This window comes from Poecilia formosa, unplaced genomic scaffold, assembly GCF_000485575.1.
Source record: "Poecilia formosa unplaced genomic scaffold, Poecilia_formosa-5.1.2 Scaffold477, whole genome shotgun sequence".
NCBI lineage: Eukaryota > Metazoa > Chordata > Actinopteri > Cyprinodontiformes > Poeciliidae > Poecilia > Poecilia formosa.
In genome coordinates, this window is record NW_006800416.1 from 405,417 (window position 1) to 427,373 (window position 21,957).

Below are 21,957 nucleotides of genomic sequence, written 5' to 3' on the forward strand. Positions count from 1 at the left end.
TCTTTTTACTACTTCAGGTGATATTTATTTGTTAAATTTGGATTTAAATACATGTAAAACCTTGCAGTGATGTGAGGTCGGTAGCTTCCTTTGACCGTCTCAAAGAGCAGAGATTTCTGAAAGAACAACGCTTTGCTTCTTGCATGTTTCAGCCACCTCAATTTGGACATTTCTGCTTCCAGTATAACATTTTACACTAAATATTTGATGTTGTAAAACATGAACAAAACTGTGAACATGAAACTGTGATCTTGGGTTGGAGATATTTTTTTTCTCCCATTTCCTGTCTTGATAAATAAGACGAGATAACAACGGCTCTTTTACTTTGAAGGCTTCCTAGCGAGTTGCCGTGGAGGTTTAATTGGTCTGAGTTATGTGGTAAATCCCAGCAATGTGTCTTTCTTTGTGTAGACGCTGAGGCACTCCATCTCCATTACACCAAACACAAGCCTGTAAGAAACAGCAGGTGGTGTGTGTGCGTGTGTGTGCGTGTGTTTGTATCTTTTCATGCTACCTCCTTAAGTGACCCCGAGGCCACCGGCCCTAAAGCCAAACTTTTGTCCCTTCAAAGTCCTAAGTGACCCCTTTCCATCCCCCTCTACACACACACACACACACACCCTCCTGTGGTCTGGTTGGTTTAGTTTCCCTCTTCATAGGTAGGAGCATGTGTAGAGGCTGTTAGTATAGTGTTTTGTGACGTGTGTGTGTGGCTGACACCAGCTGGACTGCCTCTTGGTCTCCCTGTGTCCAGCCCTCAGGCCTTGTTAAGGGGCCGGTCTAATCCCTGCTGATCGGCTCCGTGTTTATCCAGTGGGCTGAAAGAAGGTCTGCTGCATCTCCTGACGTTTCCTTTATGGATTCACTGAGGGTTCATTTTATCATCAGGTGTTTGTTCTTAGCCACTGGATAAAGTGTTAGACTTATGAACTGAGGCGCAGGTCTCTGTGGTTTGATACGTGACTTGTCTGCTTTCGTTGTAAGATACCAAACGACCGACCCGTAACGCAAAGATAGGATGGTTTAGCGATTCGTTTCAGAAACTATTTTTATTTCGGAGATCAATGTTTCTATTCAAAAGGTCCAGAGATTCGATTCAAACGATGTGACTGTGTGAACAAAGAGGATTCATTTACACCAACTTTATAAACTCGATCTTGTACATTAAACAAAAATAAGATTGTGCATCTAATTCTTTAACTTAAGCTATTAATAAGGTCAGCTTAGCTGCCTGGCCTCATTTTAAATAACAATTTTTAAAAAATCAAAGAATTATTCAAGATAAATATGGTGGCCAAGTGGACGTGTAATGCAATGTGTAGTTTACTCGCAAATTGGAGCGGTAAAGACGTACAACTTGAACGCATTTTAAAATCTATTTTTGAACCAGTTCATAATTTGAAAATGCGACTCTCTATAGAATCTGATTTTTTTTCTGCACCTGTACTGTACCGCACCGTTCAGTTGTAGATCCACAGGACAATGGTACTGCACCGTTAGAGTGCAGACACTCGCATCACACAATACAGTCCAATGATTGGGTCACGTTTGTCGTCGCAATAGTATGACGCAACACCATTGGCAATGAGAATCTTATACAACAGACCTGCAGGGAGAGCATCGATCAGAAAGGAAACCACAAAACCAAAGGTATTCAACAGTATATGTTGAAAAAAAAACTACCAACAGAACTGCTATTAGATTTGTACTCAACAATTTGTACAAAGAAAGTCTCTAGATTTACCACAAGCTGTAGTGGACTTAGCAAACGTATCAGACGTTGTTGTGGTCAGATGAGAAACAAATTTGAGTTTCCGGCCCACATGCAAGAGCAACACCCAGAATTCACTGCCTCCCAGTAACATGGTGAAATCCCTAAACTCTGCAGGAGAAACCTGGATAAAAACCTGTCGACTTGGGACCAGGCCAGAAATTCAGCTCACAGCACGATAATTATCCTAATCATACAGCATGAGATACAGTGGAGTCATTTGTATCAGAGTATATTCATATCTAAGAATGGCCCAGTCAAAGTCCAGACCTAAATCTCTTTGGGAATCTGTGTCGAACCACAAAATTGAGGTCTACAGATGCTAAAGGAGAAATTGCAGCAAAAGACAGAGGGGTTCAACACGCCTTTCTGATTTTCTCTTCTAGGAAAAGATGAAACCAATTAATTACTTTTCCTTCCATTTCAGAGTTATGCTCTACTTTGTGTTGGTCCAACACGTACAACCCTAATGTAATATATTAAAGTTTGTGGTTGTGGTTGTAATGCATGTAAACATCGACTGGGATGTTGAAACAGCTCTGGGAATGCAAATCCAATTTGTAGGTGGGAGGAATATCAAAGCTCTTCCTCACAAGATAACATCGCCATAAATCTGAAAGACGTAGGCTGTGGCCAGGAGGGAAAAGGCAAGGAGATGGCAAGCCAGCGAGCTTGAAAATTTGTTTGAGATAACTCTCTGTGCTGAACATGCTTGACGGTAACCTTTATATTTGATCAACAGTTTGGACGGGACTAAAAGAAATGTATTTTCTGGGTTAAAAAAGACAAAGACACAAAATAAAAAAGAAGTACGTGTAAAGAAGTTCGGATTGATATTTTGTTAATAACAAACTTCATAGTTACACGTTCACCTGGAAATTGTTTCCATTCAGAACCAATGAATCTAGTAAAAGGTTAAAACTTGAGTTTCCTACATGAGGTTCGACATCATTACAGACACAGTTTAAAGGTTTTATGTATAAATAAGTTAAATATTTTTCAAATCTATCTGGCGCAGACGTAGACGAACAACGTTGGAGTTTAGGTGACGCAGAAAAACAATACCAGGTAGTTTTTTTCCATCTGCCTCGCCGCCATGTTTGCTCCTACTTATCCAGCGTAAACAGCAGCGAGCTCTGCACTGGCCCCCACAGGCCTGGTAAGGTGCAGGCAGGCGGCTGAGAGGGGGACACCTGTTCATCCTGCGACTACAAGCAGATGGTCCACATGTCTCCTGCTCCCCAAGGGGAAAACCTGTCAGCTGAGCCCCAATTAGGGAGAGAGAAGAGCTGGGGGTGGTGGTAGTGGTGGTGGAGGATGTGAGGCTCTGCAGGAAATTACCCTGATTGGGAAATGATGTGAGAAAGACATGACTTTAGAGAAATGGTTTAGTTTGTTGCTGATTTTCTCTTTCGGTTTTATGTGTGCACCCAACTCTACGAGCTGGTTTCAGAACACTTCAGATTTTTCCATCATCTGGAAAATAATGGCTTGAAGTTACTGAAAGAAATGCAAGAGAAAGTGCCGGAGAGTTGCTGGACTTTTCTTTGGAGACAAACAAATTCTCTGGACCAAAACAATTCCCGTCACAAAAAAATAAAATACTGAACCACCGTGGCCTGGAAGGTAAAGACGTTTTACTGAGTTAAAGTTTATTAAAGCTGGACTATGTAGCTTTTATAGAAAAAAATATGTTTTGTTTTTACATATTTCTTAAAACTTTCACTATGTTGTGACAGTACAAGACAGATAATTTATGAGGGGGAAAAATGAGCTCCTCTGTCTTCTCCCCATCATCTGAACAAATACATTCATCAGAAACAACCAATCAGAGCTAGGATGAGGGTCTCAGTGCTGTCAATCATCCTCATGTACACAAGCTCCCCCTTTCTCTCTGCTAAATTACAGCTTGTTCAGCATAGCCACCAATGACGGTGGATAAACAGCTTTTCTTTAACAATAAATGGCTTCGTTGCGGTTAGCACATTTAGCAGCGCGTACACGAGCATGACTGACAGCGCTAAGGCCCTCCTCCTGGCTCTGACTGGTTGTTTTTGACAGAGAGCGGAGCATTTCTGCAGTGTTCATTTGAATACCAAGCAAATAAAATTAATATGAAAACCAAATCTTGGACCAATGAATGTCTAAACATCATATGCAGAAATAAATGCGTAAATTTAACAAACTTCTCTAAATTTGCACCTTTTTTTCCTATCAGTTATACCCAATGCTTCGCCGTGCTGCAGCTGTGTTTGTTAAGGCAGAAGCAGGTCTAGCCACTTGATGCGGTTAAACAGATTTGCATAGTAAACCTTCTGGCATTCACCGTGAAAACTTTTGAGTGCTCTGCCACAAGGAAGAATAAATAAATAATATAAACACTCCTGTGTGTAACCTGAAGCTACATGTAACTGACTGATTTGCATAACCTGGCGGGGAACACTTGGCTGCTATTTTTGAGCTGAAAATTGCTCCACAACAATACGCCGAGTGAGTCTGCAGTTTGGTTTTAGAACGCAGGGACAATGACAGAGGGCGTGTGAGGAAAGCCGAGGAAGGAAAATGTCATAAGGGGAAATGAAAAATGTTGAGCAGCTTGTAGGTGTTGTTGGTGTTTGTGTGATCGTTTTGTGAAAATGAAAGAGGTGAAGCAGCTCAAAGCGAAAGGAGTAAAATAACTGGGACGCAATAAAAGAAACATGTAGAGTTTAATGTTAAAAATGATCACGGTTGCTGTAGTAAAAACGTATTAATGACTTAACTGGGCATGTCTGTAAGCGCTTTACCTGCAGGCCACANCCCCCAAGGTGGTAGAAGACTGAGCTGATGCTGAGACAAGGAATGAAAAGCTTGTACAGAAGGAGTTCTGAAGTCCAGGGAGAAAGAGCAACAGGTCAGGAAGGAAAGAAGGGAATTCATCACCGCAAGCAAACTGGTGACTGTCCTTTTCCTCTGCCACGCTTTCATGTCGCCTCCTGATGAGGCCTAACAAGATGCAGCTGTGGATAGATGCAGAAGAGACAACACACACAAACACAGTTGTGTATTTCTACCCATATTACGACTTTGTTTTGACTTCCACTCATTTTACTAACTGCTTTTATGCCTAACCGAGACATTTTTACTAACCCTAACCATGACTAGTCTATTTCTAATCTCAGCTCTTACAAAAACTTACTTCACATGTTCCTCGCTTTCCGCAAATGACCTCAGTTTGTTGGTGAAAATGGCAAAAGTGGTCCTCTGTTGGTAGTACATACAAGTACACACACACACACACACACGGATTCTCCTCTTGAGAGGTTTGTGTTTTGTGACAAACATGACACAACCTACGAACTTATAAGACAGACTTAATTTTAAAGACGCAGCTCTCTCAAAACCTGCAGCGGTCCGATTTGCTCTAATTAAGAGCTGATGCTGGTCTTGCAGGTGCAGCTCACACCTTCATCACCTCGAGTACCCTAAAGGTAAATGCAGAGCTTTTTCTTATTTCCATACACACTTTAAAGGTTGTCAGTAAGATTACTCAGCTAACCCCAAGTGTACTGTGCAATGAAGTCACACCCTATAAAACGCGGCATGCTCACGGTTTTCTGTGAAAACAGTAATTAAGTGTGTTTTTCTCCCATCAGGATTCCCTTGACCCACTTCGAAATGTATGAAAACTCCTCCTCGCCTAGCTGTTGTTGAAATTCCCACGTATTGTTTCTCCGACAAAACGTCCTGCGGGAAACTAAAGCGTTGCCGTAAAACGTCGGCTGTTGAGTAAACTATGAGTAAACTGCCCCCCACCCCACCCTTTTTTTTTTTTTTTTGCATCTGACGCTGATTAAGTCTCGAAATTACTCGCGCTTTCATTGCGCAGTCTCACGCGGAGGCGGATCAAAACCTGCGTCGTGATTTGGTTCTGCCAAAGCCGGAGCCCACAAAATGCGATCATGTGGGTTTACGGGACTCCGCGGAGGTACACGGCAACAGAAAACATGTCAGTTTTTGTTTGACGTTTTTACATGTAAATAACACAAGTTACTGTTTCAGCTTGAACAGTTTAAGACCTCCAACAAAGTCTCTTTATATAATACAAAAAAATATTTATGTCCGAGGGCAGCGACCACCAAAGGAAAACTGGCGCAGAGACAATACCTGTTAGACAACGAATAAAGTCTGTGTGTGTACATGGCCGTGCCTTGGAGATTTACATAAGACCCAATTAAAACTGTTTATTTTGGAGTAGCTGTATTAGCTTTTCCTGAGAGCCACTGTGTTTTTTCTATCTGTACACAATGGGGTATGTGGCTGCCCAGTTCTGTNGAGACAACACACACAAACACAGTTGTGTATTTCTACCCATATTACGACTTTGTTTTGACTTCCACTCATTTTACTAACTGCTTTTATGCCTAACCGAGACATTTTTACTAACCCTAACCATGACTAGTCTATTTCTAATCTCAGCTCTTACAAAAACTTACTTCACATGTTCCTCGCTTTCCGCAAATGACCTCAGTTTGTTGGTGAAAATGGCAAAAGTGGTCCTCTGTTGGTAGTACATACAAGTACACACACACACACACACACGGATTCTCCTCTTGAGAGGTTTGTGTTTTGTGACAAACATGACACAACCTACGAACTTATAAGACAGACTTAATTTTAAAGACGCAGCTCTCTCAAAACCTGCAGCGGTCCGATTTGCTCTAATTAAGAGCTGATGCTGGTCTTGCAGGTGCAGCTCACACCTTCATCACCTCGAGTACCCTCAAGGTAAATGCAGAGCTTTTTCTTATTTCCATACACACTTTAAAGGTTGTCAGTAAGATTACTCAGCTAACCCCAAGTGTACTGTGCAATGAAGTCACACCCTATAAAACGCGGCATGCTCACGGTTTTCTGTGAAAACAGTAATTAAGTGTGTTTTTCTCCCATCAGGATTCCCTTGACCCACTTCGAAATGTATGAAAACTCCTCCTCGCCTAGCTGTTGTTGAAATTCCCACGTATTGTTTCTCCGACAAAACGTCCTGCGGGAAACTAAAGCGTTGCCGTAAAACGTCGGCTGTTGAGTAAACTATGAGTAAACTGCCCCCCACCCCACCCTTTTTTTTTTTTTTTTGCATCTGACGCTGATTAAGTCTCGAAATTACTCGCGCTTTCATTGCGCAGTCTCACGCGGAGGCGGATCAAAACCTGCGTCGTGATTTGGTTCTGCCAAAGCCGGAGCCCACAAAATGCGATCATGTGGGTTTACGGGACTCCGCGGAGGTACACGGCAACAGAAAACATGTCAGTTTTTGTTTGACGTTTTTACATGTAAATAACACAAGTTACTGTTTCAGCTTGAACAGTTTAAGACCTCCAACAAAGTCTCTTTATATAATACAAAAAAATATTTATGTCCGAGGGCAGCGACCACCAAAGGAAAACTGGCGCAGAGACAATACCTGTTAGACAACGAATAAAGTCTGTGTGTGTACATGGCCGTGCCTTGGAGATTTACATAAGACCCAATTAAAACTGTTTATTTTGGAGTAGCTGTATTAGCTTTTCCTGAGAGCCACTGTGTTTTTTCTATCTGTACACAATGGGGTATGTGGCTGCCCAGTTCTGTATTGTTGTTTTTCTTTTTCTTCTTCTTCTTCTTCTTCTTCTTTTTAGTTTATGTGTAATCCAGCCACAAAAGCTTACGGTTTACATGATGGCTTAGAGGTAGCATTATGCAACTGAACAAATACAGCTAAGTACATTCATATAGAAAATCAATTCATTATTTTCATGAGAGTGCATCTGACCCCCCTCTCCTAAATGTATGAGGTAGAGGAAGTGGGCGGAAAGGCATGAATGTGACCTTTCCTGGCATAAAGGAAAAGGATTACGCTTCACTTTTATCTCCCTCTTCGCCGCCACTGCCGGCCCTCCGATCCATGCGCCCCATGAAATAAATAAAGAGCTCTTTGAAGGTCTCTTTTCTTCTACCAGGGGAACCCTGTGATAGTATTCCTTTGGTGTTCACATTGTAGCAAAGACATTTGAATTTGTTATTTTGTAAGTACATGAAAGGGTCATGCGACACATTTGAATATTTTTTTTATTTTTTTTTTTACTGTTGAGTACTGTTGTCGTTGGAAATGTGCTGCTCTCATATGCCGAGCAGTATGAAGACTTTAATGTGTTGATGCTTATATTTGGAAAAACACATTATATGAGATTGGAAAAGCAAAAAAGGGCTCTGATGAGATGCAACAAGAATGCTTTCCACTCAGGTGTGACATGTTTCTCCTTACGGTCATGACATGCTTGTAGTTTTAATGTTGTCTGCTGTAGATGTTTTTTTAACTCAAGAGGGCGATTACATCTTTAGCATAAAATGTTCCTTTAAATCATTGAAAGAGCCAGCGTTATGTACTTACTAGGCACATTGTGCCATTTAGTAGCACAATCGAATAACTGTTACTTTATAAAGTTGCTATACATACCCAATGACTTAAATTAAATTTGACTTTGCAATTTTATGCCTTGCAAAGTCAAATTTGCAAGGCATAATTTGACTTGCAAATTATGTTTCTGAAGCTCCTGCTGTTTCCGACACTCTTCCTTAAGCACAACATTCCTCCGTTAACCCTTTAACGACATTTTTACAAGCATTTCACTGAGACCTATCATGAGCTCAGCAGATGCGCAGTTCCACCAGGTGTTTGCTAGTTTGAAGGAGCTTAGTGGGAAACTGCAGCTCCGGGGAGGAGCTTTGTTGTCAAAGGCGGGGCTAAGCCCAACCAGGTGTTTTACACAGCTGAACGGTTGCCATGAGAGATCAAAGGATTCCTCAAACGTGCATGAAAGAGTCAAAGCAACCCTCCTGGTGTGTTTTTAATGAGAGAACATTAACATGGTGTGAAGCTCTAAAAATCAATTTTTTACACAATACACCTTTCAAAATGTAGATGTTTCATTAACATTAAAGTAAAATCTATTCCACTGCAGCATCTGATTTTTTCTTCAAATGCATGGCACTGGAAAAACAGCACAACCTCCAACCTGCATGTCACGAGGAGGTGAGGAAGTGACATACGGGGAGAAGGGATCACAAACCGCTGATGTCACTGAGCCAACATCAAGGCTTCAAACCCAGCGACCTCCCCTTTAACACCTGCTTCTCCCACTCTGCTCCTTTCATGAGTGACGCATTCAGTGAGTCACACTTAGTGTGGCTTATTTGCTTTGTGCGTTGAAGAAATAAGATGTTCTTCCTTGCAGGTTTTCTGACATCCTTACTCGCCAGCAGTAGTTGCTTCCTCTCACTGAGCAAATTCTCTTCCTTTTAAGTCCTGAATGCTAATAAAAGTTTTTTTTACTGTGTTGCTACATGCTCAGTGTGACATAAAAATTTTAAAAATCCAAACAGCCAATCCCAGACGCTTCCACAAGGAAGCCATTGAACACACGATGTCAACACTGCAGGGTGAAAGGGTGTTTGGGATACGAATAAACGGCATAATTGGGAGAAAAAGAGAGATATTTTAATATGTAGCTTTCCCATTAATTTTTTACATTCATTAAAATGAATCAATTCAATGATCTGTTGGCCACATGAACAAACTTTTCCTTTAACTTGCAAGACAAACAAGTGACTACTACGCCCACCACCCAGGACAAGAGTGCGTCTGTCCATGCGAGTCCCTGGAACGTGAAGCAAGACCTTCCAGTGGAACGTCTGTATTTATGAGGTGCAGCTGAAATCTTCATCACCACACATTTTTCACACCATCCCATGGTCACATGGGGTTATTTCACAACCGTTAACCCCTTTATGGAGGTTTTCTGCTAGTTAGAGCTCCCCATACTCTCTGTATGTGAGGGCCTTACCGAACTCTCCTGGACGTTACCGGAGTGTTTGTGGATGTTGAGTTGCATTTTTTTGGTCTGTCAGAAAAGCATTGTACTTTATTGAATGAATTAATCTGGCACATTTAATGTTTTGATTTGCTGCAAAGTCTTGTTAGTGCGTCTGCAAAGCAGTTGTGACAGTATCCGTTAGGAGTTGTTTAAACAGGAAAAAAAATAAATTAGTACAACATTTAGGGGGCGTAAGTACAAAAATGCCCTCCGCTCTTTTCCGATTATTACTTGGACACATTTTGACAACCGTAACGTGTCATATTAATTTGAAAATGTATTTGTGGAGGTCAGTCACATGACATCACAGGAAGACAAATTTAGTTTTATGATTTTAACGCATAAAAGTGAGAAAAAGTTCAAGGGCTATGAATATTTTTGTGAGGTAGGAGCAAAGTTTATCTGGGATCTGTGACTTTGTAACAAGGGAAAAAATATGAGATATGACAGAAATCCATTTTTATTCATTAAAACACATAAGGGACTATTTAACTGTTTTAGCAGTTTAATATAAACTTGCTCCATCCACTCCAGAAATAGCTTTGATCTTAGGATGATGGTCCTGTTAACAAACCAACGATTCGACTGTTTAGCTGCTGTTTTTGAGGTGAAGTCTAAGAACTTTGAGGCAGTTCTCCTTTTTACATCAGCATGATGTGACCACCACCGTGCTCAACAGTTAGTACGGTGATCTTATGACTAAAAGCCCCAAGTACAATAAACACACTTATCTTTTTGACCAAGAGGTTCAATCTTTGTTTTTGTCTGACCACACAACTTTCTCCAAAAGGCTCGTTGATGAGGGCAGCTGCACGGTTTCAGTTGAGCTTATAGGAGGAGTTGATTTTTGCATCCAAGCACGTCTTTCTTGGTTGGTGTCCACGCTGATGTTCATTTCATTTTACACTAGACATCGAAACTTGTTTTGGGTTGTTCCTGTTCCACTGATCTGAGGGTGACAGTTTGGGTCAGATGATTGAAAGCTGGAATAAAACCAAACAAAACTGTTGGAATAATGATCCCAAATACACATGAAAGCTGACTTTAGAATAGCTAAACCAGGCTAGCATTAAGCTTTTGGAAAGACCCAACCTTAACAATCTATTGAAAATCTGTGGATTATGTTTAGAAGTTGACTTGTTGCCAAAATACCAACAAAATGAGCCATAGGGTCATGCTGGTAGCTACAAAAGTGGTACACGTATACATTTAACTCTGCGTACAATTGAAAATTCTCAATAAATTTTGCACCAAATTCTTATTTTTCAAGCTCTCTGTCCAGAACTGTGCGTCTCTGAGGGTTTTATCCTGCAGCAGTGGCTATAATCCCAATCGTATATTATCAGACAAAATGTTTTGAAGCTACAACAATAAAAACGGGGGTGGGAGAATTTTGGTTTACCTCGCTACATAAATCCCTCTGAGGATTTGATTTACAAATACCACCAAATCTGATTAATGTCATCATTGTAAGTGGCTCTAAGAGGATTTTGGCGTCAGTGTATATCATTGCTTCAAATCTGGAGTTGAGCAATGAAGGAACGGGGAAGCCACTGACCAGGCACGCCTCAATCTCTGATTGAGCGTAATCTGTCCGTCCTGACCCACTTTCTGTGCTACCCGGTCCGGCAGTCGTCAGGGTTACACAAAGGGTCACCAGCTGTCACTCACCAATGTGTTCGCTGGGGTGTAGTTGAGATTATCAGCGCGCTTATCTTCGTAAATAAAGACGCGGGTTTTACTCGGCGTGGTGTGGATGAACTTGACTGGTTTGCGCGGTGCCCTGACCCCGACCCCGTTAAAGAGCTTTGGGAACAGCCAGTACGCCAACTGCGGCTCGGCTTCCATCGTCCACCGTCGGTGGATCAGGAGGAGGTTTTAAGCGTGACCCTAGGGTGAAAAGGCCGTCGGAGACGCAGGCGACATTTTGTAAACTGCTCTCACTAAATGTCGCATTCCTTTGTCTGACTTTACTAAGTGGCTGCAAACTGGTGAATGAGTGGATCGCTCATTCACTGACAGCGGTGAAGCTGCATTGCTATTGCAATTGTGTGCATTGTTGAAAAAACACAATTTTGCGATTATGTTGCTTTCATTAGATAGGAAATAAAATTTAAATCACACGTGAATAAGCTTGTTCACACGATAAGTCATCAAAAATCATTGCAGAGATGTATGAGATTAAATTCATAATTCAGCCACGGTGCTAGAGCTCATTATCTATCAGCCAATCAGAGGAGACGTTTGGAGTGACAAGCCATTTATAGTTGGGAGCGGCAACCGATGCGACAGTCTGGGGAAATTGTTGTCGCTAGTTTTACAGAAGACTTTACAAAACACTTTGAATTACACGTAGCTTTCTGTGAACGGCCGCTCCAGCTGCACATTCTCCGAAAAATACAAAAACAAGCTACAAACCACAAAGAAGTCTACTTCCTGCTCTCTTCTTCTTCGTGGTTTACGCAAGTAATAACATCCGGAGGATGATCACGTGACTCGTGTGACGCTGAAAAGAATGCTACCGTTGCAGTTCGGCAAAATACATCTGTTTCAATACACCCCCCCGAAAAAAACACTTCAACTTAGTGCCAAAACATTTCAGCAAAAATAGTGAGTTTTTTTTAATTGATATGTTTCTATTAAGCGCATTTATTTTCGTAATTTAACGTTGCGCATTTCTGTAGTTCATGGAAATGCAGCTACTGATTATATCTTTGGTCGCATAAATGGTGACACATCTTAAAGCTAAACGTCTTTAAACTCCTTGTTTTTGTGTTTTTTGGTTGATTGCAAAAGATAATTTAATGTTTAATGACATATTTGCAGGAGCAGAATTTACAGCGTGGAGTTTTCTACTGACCCCTGCACCGCTCTGCGTTTTCCTCCGTCAGGTTTCTGGACAGCACAGTTACGCAACAGGTAGCAGTAATTCTCCACAGCAGCCTGATGTTACCAACACATAGCGATGTTTTTGGGAGGAACACCCAGATTGTTTATTTCCAAACTATTTTAAACATGGGTTTTTGTTGTGCCCTTATAGACTAGAGAAACTGTGAAATGCTTTGTGGTTTTTAACTAAACCAAATTTTACAGTCCTTTGGAGGTCATGGGAAAGGAAATTTACCAACGCTTGGCTCATGTTAGGTTTTTCATGTTTACTAGCAGCAGGGTACATTATTTACGCTACAACATGATAATTCATTGGCTTTAATGCATGCAACCCCTGCATGCAGAGGTTACACAATATGCCTGTAATTCATTTTAGGATACATAAATTAACTGTTGTGCAAATTTTACTGTTTATTAAAGCAACTCCTTACTCCTCACACACACACGGCAGCCATATTGGTTTTCGAGATCAGTGATGGAAAAGTGAGATTTCTGACGTCAGTGCAGAGGTGGAGCTGGATGCTGCATTCAGGTGATTTGTGTGACCCGGAACTGGGAAATTCCAACTTCAGAGCACAAATGAAGCACAGCGCTGTGATTCATCTGGCTTTCTCTCAAACTGTTTCTGGTCTTTTCATTATGTTGCCTAAGCGTATCTGAAGAGTGGCTTCTGATTGATATCGACTGACCTAACTCGTTTTCACATTTGTTTAGTCTTTAGGGATGAAACGCTTTGCATTAGCAGAATTTATTGCAAGTATAAACATTTGCTATAAACAGCTATCAGGCATACAAGAAAAAATAAAATAAACCGTGTTTCTCAACAGGCTGTACATCACAGATACACACACACCAAACCTTATCGGCCAGTTTTCCGTTAACGTGTTGATTCAAACGTTGCAACACTGGAGTGCAGTTATTCTCCCTGAGTGTCATTAATCACAGCTTCTAGCCCAGACGTCACATGACAGAATGAGGTCTAGACACGAAGGAGCCAATCAGGATCAGAGGTCAGATCTGGCGTTTCATGTCCAGTTATGCAAATCAACCAGGAAGTAGCCGCTCGCTGCTGTCCTGTTGCTGTTGGAGGCCAGATGAGGCTGTAAATCGGTCCATGTTTAACGTCTGCCACCTGGATTGTGATGCATGCTGTCTGCATCCGTTCTGACAAGAAGAGACAGAATGTAAATATCAGCTTTATTCCAAATGGGGCCATTCATTTTATGCTCTGCTTATGGCTCTTACAAATAAAAATAAAAAAAACATTTCTTTACCATTACTTTCAGGTTTAAAGAAATGATTAAAAGTGCTTCTGTAAATACAACTTGTCTTACAAAATACTGCATCTTTTGGTTTTCTCTTTGTGTATAAACTGAATATGCTTAATGTAATAAACTGATAAGACATGGATATAACATATTTTGTCCCTACGCTGACATCTCTACATGTCAGCGTACGTGGAAAAAGTCTTCTAACTAAGCAGAGTCGGACTGTAAGTGTCGGTTTTTACACGGAGCGATTCGACACATGACCTCATCTTGTAAAGTGTAAATGTTGCACTGACCTCACTGCTGGAACTTCAGAGTTCATTTTACTCCCATTACACGCCGTTCATCTTATAGAGTTCAAGTGTTTTAACAACTGTTGCTATGAATTTTTATTTTATTTTATAGTGTCGACCAACTTCAACAGGAGTAAAATCAGCTCTGAAATTCCAACAGTGAGATCAGAGCAACGTTTATAACTTCTCAGGGTGGAACCGTGCGCTCACTGGCTCCGTGCTGGGAGGGACTCTGTTAGTGTCGCAACAAACCCTACTGATTATTTTACTGTGAAAGTCTCTCTCTAGATTGTTTAAAATCTAAAATACTTCGCCTGTCATTTCCTCAAAAACAGGCAGCAGCATTGATTCTTATTTTTATTCTGATTTTTATTTTAATTTTTTTAGCAAAACTGTTTAAAAAATGTCAAAAGTTTACATGTTTTTCTATCCATTTGCCCAGATAGAGCTTGTATTTACAGGACTTGAAAATATCTTCAGCATAGAAAAACAACAATGTTGTTTTTGGAGAATTATTTCAGAACTATAGTGTTTTAAAAATGCAATTTTATTTAAACTGCAATATTCAAGTACTAGAAATGTGATCTTCAATAGGAGTCAATAGAACAAAAAAATGTCAAAGGGAAACAGATTGTCCATATTTAACCTAAAAAAAACAATCTATCAATAAATATAAAACATGAACTGGTGAAATGCAATGCTGTTTGCTCTAAAACAGTCAAAGTTTGGCAGAAAGTAAAATAATTTGTAAAATATCACAAAGTATTCCCAATAGGGTTGGTAAAAAGAAATCTAAATTAGGGGAAAGGCGAGATAAAGATGTTGAAAAATGATTTATAGACAACAAATGAGACACAGTCAGGCTTAAAAAGGACTCTTGTGTTTGACAAATACACACACACATACACACACACACACATACACACACACACACATACACACACACAGACACAAACATGCTGAGTCCTGGCAGGTTTAAGCAGCAGCTGTTGAACCAGGTCAAAGGTTAAAACTTCAACTTGAACCCGGAGTTCTTCACTTTTGGAGAACGTGCGATGATCCAAAGTCGGACAGAATTCCAGACATAGTTTCTGCTTGGTAATGGATTCCTCCGCTGTGCAGAGCCAGCGCACGATTATCACCACATCTGTACTTCCATCTCTTCTGACAACGTGAACTCTCCAGCTGTCAGTAGGATTTGGATGTTTAACGTAATCGACTGTGTTTGAAAAGCAGAGGAGACCCACACGAAGGCGTAGCCGACAGGCTTTCAGATCTCTGTTTCTCTGCCTTTGGCGAACGAGCATCGCTGTTCCACACCTCTGATGTAAGACTTTACACAATTCAATCGTCAGGTAAGAAAAGCTGCCACGGATTTTCTGGAAATGCTGAAATGTTGCGCAGCATGAGCAACTATTGTTACCAGTGATGATATTCTGGGAGTTGCACACGGTTGTTCAATAGATAGATCAACGGGAAAAACTGGAGTCCTTCTTGCTGACAGCTCTCATCCTTTACAAGCAGAGTTCTTGTTTCTGGCCTCTGGCTCAGCTTTTCTGTGTAAAAAGTTGAGGCTACAGTGATTTCTCATTTTAATGGAGGACAGGACGAGTTGCATCACGTCGATGGGATTGATTGGCTCATTCCTACATTTATTTATTCCACATATGGTACTGATGTTCGTAGGAACTGTCGGTTGATGATGATGATACAGTGCTGGTCCTCTCCCTATCTTGTATGGACTGAAATTTGTGTCATCCCTCAATTTTAGAACTTCGATTGTATGTTTCTTAGTCTTTATGTCATCTTTTCCTTTCTTTCTTCTTTCTTCCTTTCTTTCTTTCTCCCTTTCTTCCTTCCTTCCTTTCTTTCCTTACTTGCTGTAACATTAATTTCCCCTTTGGAACTCAACCAAACCTGAACCTTATGCTGACAGAGAAGTGTCTGAAAAAGATAGAAAGGGAGTAGCAACTGAAGGAATCAGTCACTACAACCAAGGAATGTGGATCAGTCTCTTTGACTGACTGAAAAACTCAATCAGACCTTGAAGCAGACGGGCTGCAGCAGCAGAAGACGACACCAACAGAAAACGGACAACGGATGCTCACCAGCATTGGACAATTGATGACTTTAGATTTCAGCAACAACGTTGCACGATCAAATTAAAATTGGTGAATAACATGAAAGCTTAGATCCGTTTTGCCTCGTATCAGAGTGTAAGAGTTATATTCTTGCCCAACTTAAGGGTTCGTCAGTACCGACTAAATATCATTGAACGCCAGAGTTGACCAGAGTATTCTCCAACCTTTATGTCCCACAATGCACCTTTCTTTTCAGGGTTACTTCGCTTCGATCTTGTTACCCAGACACAACAGTGAATTCACTTTCCTCAGCCTCAGCTGGTTGGTGAGATCATCGTCAGTTCAGGAAAAGCCAACCGGACTTTGCAAATCTAAACATCACTCAGCAAAGGTGTTTTCAGCGAAGCTCTTCTCGGATTCGACGTTCCTGTTTTGCCAGGTTTTACTGCCAGTTTGAGGCCACGGCCACAGTCTCTTACGGTTATGCAAATAAAATCGTCTCTTCGAAGCCGTGCACACCTAAACAGTTTACATTTGCATGCCGTGAACACACAGTAACATCCCCACAACCAACAAATACGGATGATCTCACCAAAAGAAAAGCCAAGCGCAGGGTTCAATAGTTTAAGCGTACTAACTGCGACTGATGAAATGGTTTTATACCACAGTAATCTGGTATAATATGTCTCAATGATTAAACACAGCGTATCTGTTCTGAAATGACACCGGATTGAACTGAAGGTGTGACGCTGCCCTACATTAGATAATCTTTTTCTGCCTTTGCTTAATATGCATAAAGATAAACGCAAATCCCCTCACAGCAGCAGGGCAACAGAGTCCACACAAAGTGCCGACTGGACTTTGAAAAGAAACAGTTCTCGTCTCTCTCCTCATTTGTCAGGTTGAAAACTCTCAGAAAGAGAAGGGAAAAAAAAGATGTTATCACTGGATGACTGAGCTGCAGGGGAAGATGGGAGTGGATGCATGGAAAAAGAAGAAGAGAGTGAAAAAGTATAAACACGGTCTGTAGTTGTGCATTGATTAAACAAGACATCTTTGGGCCAACAAAGATAGGAGTGTTAACTCTTAAAGGGTCCACTAAACATCTAGGTTAAAATAAAGAATAAAGAGAGAGAACCACTCCTTGCAAGAAGAATTAAAAACACAGTCTAACTCTAAGTCTTTATGGACGATTTTCTAATATGACGGCTCATAGACTGAATTTCTAGTTTCCACTGTGTTGCTTAAAAGAGCCCAGCAGATGCCGGAGCCCCTGTGTCGCCAACTTGTCTGGGTTAACAGGTCCAGCAGCTCTGGTAGACACTTTTAGATCGACTGCTGTAGAAAAATATATACAGTAGTTCATTACATCCGGGCTGCGCAGTTGGTTAGCATTGTTGCCTTGCAGCAAGAAGGTCCCGGGTTCGATTCCCAGCCTGGGGTCTTTCTGTACCGTGTTTGCATGTTCTCCGGTTCAAAATCATGACTGTCGGGTTATGACAGTCTCTAAATTCTGCTAAGGTGTGTGCATGGCTGTTTGTCTTTGTGTTGCCCTGTGATGGACTGGCGACCTGTCCAGGGTGTACCCTGCCTTTTGCCTGAAATATCTAGCTGGTGAAAGGCGCCAGCAACCCTCCAGATCTTACTAAGGGACAAGGGTGTTAGAAAATGGATGGATGGATCATTACATCCAAAAATGCTTGACAAATGGGTGAAATAATGGCCAACAAACAAACCTGTCTGTTGGTTGACCTTCTGGTTGGTTGACTAGCTCCCAGTTTGCTAACGGGCTAACTGGATGTTTTGTTGGATGATTGGCAGGCTGAATAAAAAATGGAGTGACTGGTTGGTTGAATGACTTGCTAAATGTTTGGTTGGTTTGTTGGCGCCTGAATGGATAGTCACTGATTATCTGGCTGTTTGGTTAGTTGGTTGGTTTATTATTTTTTAATTGGGTGGATGGTTGATTTTACTCGTTTTAGTTTGTCACATGATTAATTGGTTTATTTCTTACTGTAACAGGCACATACTCCTTTCAGTTTGTTTCTTCCATTTTTTGTGCACTCTGAAAATCGATGAAAAATAATCATAATCCTCTTCTTGATTAAATTCTCCATATATCTATACTCTGACTCCTCTTTACAGCTGAATTTCCAGTTAATAGACATTTGAATATATTATTGTTTTAATTCTTTTCTCTCACAGTCAGTGCCTCTCCACCTTTCTGCTCTTAAATGCTGCGATTAAGCCGTGCAAACACAGGCGCTCTCAGACCGACAAAAGCTTCTGCATATTTTAAGGACAACTAATTGGACAGCAGGGAAATGTGTTGCTTTATTTAAAAAACAAAAACAGACAACTATCCCAAAGTGCCTAATATTGAGGAACAATACCCAAGTGATAAAAGCCATCTGGTTTGCAGACAAGTCTTAGTTTTTGGAGGATTTTAAAATAAATGTAGCATAATAATCCTTGGTTATAAGAAGCAGAATTTTGGCAGAAGCACAAACGAGTCAAAGTGAAGTGGAAGAAAAAAAAATAGTGAATGCTTTGTAAAGCCAGATATAAAATTAAAATGGTATTAATTTATTGTAATTTTGGCAGAGAAGACGGATTTCCATCCCCCGTGGCAGGCGGCCCACCGGGGAAACACAAAACACATGCTCATCAGATCACTTTGATTTCTGTCCCTCTTTTACATCTCAAAAGGCAGCATTATGTAACACCGAGGGAGGCGGAAATAAAAACAACAGATTCCGTAATGAGGAGCTGCTTTTCGTCAGCTGCATACAAAAGCCACAAAACCGTGTCAGTCAGACAACGTGATCAGTAAAAGGTGAAACCCTGGAACGAATAAAACAAACCAATGCCCCAACTTCTGGAAATAAGCAGAAGAAAAATCTCTGAACAAAACAAATGAATAAAAGATAGTTGACTTGTGGCATATCTGCGTGCACAAACATGTCTTTGGGGAGGAGGCGCTCAAGTATAAATAAAAAAGGCACAAGCAACCCCAAGCCACACACTGTAGTGTTAGAAAATAAATAAATAAATAAATAAATAAATTTCAGAAGGGCACTTTTTTTTTTTTGCTGTAGCACCACCTAGTGTTTAACTGTGCACACCTCTGTCTACGGTGGATGTGTGCAGATCTTTTTGGTAGTTCTGGAGAAATATTCAGTTTTGTAGAGTCTCCGTTGTCCCGTATTTTCTCCATTTATTCAACACGGTCTCCATTTTGTCACTGCATTTAACTAACCAATGCGTCAAACTCATTTTCATTTTGGGTCACATCAAGACCAAACATGTACTCAAGAGCCGGTTGTGCCTGAACGTATTGATAAAACCTTTTAAACAGCTATTAAGTACAGCTGTACTTCTTAAAATTAAATGATATTGAACACATTTTCATCTTGATCAATCCTTCTGGGATTTTGCAATTGTTTTTGTGATCTTTTGAAATCAAAGTCACAAATTTTGTGTGGCTATTTTACACGCATTTTCAAGGAATTTTGCAATCGTTGCATTTATGTATGGCGTTACATGTGACTTTTTGCTCTTCTTCATATTGATGACGTACTGCAACTTGACATCATGAAGGCTGAAGCAGCAGTGTCATATATACTTTTATCTACAGGTGAGAGTTACTTAAACCCAACGTTTTTGATCACTTTTGTGGAAAATATGCAATAAATTCACAATTATGCATTAGCATGAATTGGAATTGGAGTGTGGAGTGTAGAGGACCACATAAAAAGCTACGGTGGGCCGGATTTGGCCCCCGGACCTTGAGTTTGACACATGCTCTATAACTGATACTTTCACACAAGCAAAACATTTGGATTCTATAAGGAGAATCTATAAACAAAGTTAGCCAAATAGTGGTGTAAATAAAGTTGATTGATTTAAATCTGAACCAGAGATTACTGTAGCTTTTCTCATGTTTTTACATTTTGTTTTGCATTTTAGCTGTATTTTACAAACCCATTGTAAAGTTATATGTGGGAAAACTTTAAAACGATTTATCATGGTTTCATTTTGACAAATCACCAAAATGTGGCGCTTTAAAAGAGATGTGAAACTTGTTTTTAGATCAGCTTTAACTTCTGCCTCATCCTGCTTACGACCTAAAAAAACAGAAACAGATGACATTTGGGTTGCCATGATACTTGTCATTCAGATTCACACATTAAAGTCAGCTAGCTAAGGAGCTGTGTGGGAAGTTTTTTATTTTTATTTTCACATGCTAACCTTTTTGTTTACTTCGCAAAAACAAAGAATTCTCAGGCTTTCACAATTTCGATTCCACAAAGCTTAATTTGGCACTTCAAACCCCATTTGTGCTGAATGATTGGACAAGATAACCGCGTGGCATTTTTCACGCCATTTACATAAAGTGACTTTTTTTTTTTTTTTGACGCAGACCTAGTTCAGATAAAATTTCTAAACAGAGAAACAAGAATGTAAATATTAACAACTCGGAGGTTTAAAGAAGACCGTTACAAATGAGTGTTATAGTTTGTGGTCTCAGATTTTTTTTTCTCACAGGCGTAGAGCGACGAACCAGCTCCAAGTGTAAACACAGGCCGTTGTGAGCTGCGCTGTACTTTTAAGGAACTACTAAGGAGCGGCATGCAGTGACAACAGCATGCCGTGTTGACGCTGACATCAAATAAACTGAACACGTGTTTGCTTAAAACTTCACATTAATTCAATGGATGGAGAATGCCGAGAGCAAACATCAGGATTAAAAGCTATAAGCTGCAGCTGTGTTTAGTGATGGAGGAATCTACAGCAGCAAGTGGGGATCTGCTGCCCTCTTGTGGCCANACTTGACAGATTAAAGGTGCAATGTGGAGAATATTCTGACATCTAGTGGTGAAGCTGAATAGTGCAACCAAAGCAAAAATAAACGTTAGATAACATTGATGTACTGAGAACATAGACAATGAAAATACGATTTACACTTTAGCCCAATCTGACTTTACTTCTTTTCTAAAAATGTATAGCGTAGTCTTTTTCTTTATCAAGCTGTACACATTTTATGCATAAATAACTAAACAACTCTTTCCGTTTTATGCCCCAGTAGTTTCAGTGCTTTTACCATTTCCTTCCAATGAACACAAACTCACATCCTAGCATCCAGTTTGGAATCAAACACCACCTTTAGTCTAATTTGTGTCATTATCTGAATCGCCCCCTTCCCACAGACAAAGGGGTTGGAGGCAGCAGCCGTCCCCACTGGGCCAGGTGTTCCACAGAGCTCTGAACTGGGTCCTCCGTATTTTGTTTTGTTTTTTAACTCATGCTTTCTGCTGTGTACATGCGTCTTTGATGCCTCTAAATATGGTGAGTCTCTGTGCAGCTGCCCGCTGAGGGCTCTCCATTGCACCCTCCTCCCCACCATTGTCAAACTCACACCCTCTCGTCCATTCATGGCTTGAGCCGGCGGACAGGCTGCTAATGTGTGTGTGTGTGTTTTAGCATTTTTCACCATGTAAGACCCATTTTTCCAACAAATACTACACTGTATGTGTTGGAAATACAAGAAGAAGTGCTGTTTTTCGGGTTAAGGGTTAGGTTTAGGACTAAGGTTTCAATTGAGTTTTAGGGTTAGGCCTGTATTGGTAATGGTTATATTTAATGTAATGGGCTGTAGAAATGAATGGTAGTCAATGCAAAGTCCATGTAATGATAGAAAGACATGGGGTGTGTGTGTGTGTGTGTGTGTGTGTGTGTGTGTGTGTGTGTGTGTGTGTGTGT

General features: G+C 40.6%; 2 long non-coding RNA genes across 2 annotated transcripts; one reads left to right on the forward strand and one right to left on the reverse strand.

Annotated features, from left to right (window-relative positions):
• Nucleotides 1–10,107: 10,107 nt before the first annotated feature.
• Nucleotides 10,108–12,607, reverse strand: LOC107833895 (uncharacterized). The gene is made up of 2 exons (XR_001659671.1): nucleotides 12,524–12,607; nucleotides 10,108–10,612 (listed from the first exon to the last, which is right to left on the reverse strand). It is a non-coding gene; the product is annotated as an uncharacterized LOC107833895 (long non-coding RNA).
• LOC107833894 (uncharacterized) lies at nucleotides 12,166–20,898 on the forward strand. Its single transcript, XR_001659670.1, has 3 exons — nucleotides 12,166–12,273; nucleotides 12,490–12,582; nucleotides 20,743–20,898. It is a non-coding gene; the product is annotated as an uncharacterized LOC107833894 (long non-coding RNA).
• The last annotated feature ends 1,059 nt before the right edge of the window (nucleotides 20,899–21,957 follow it).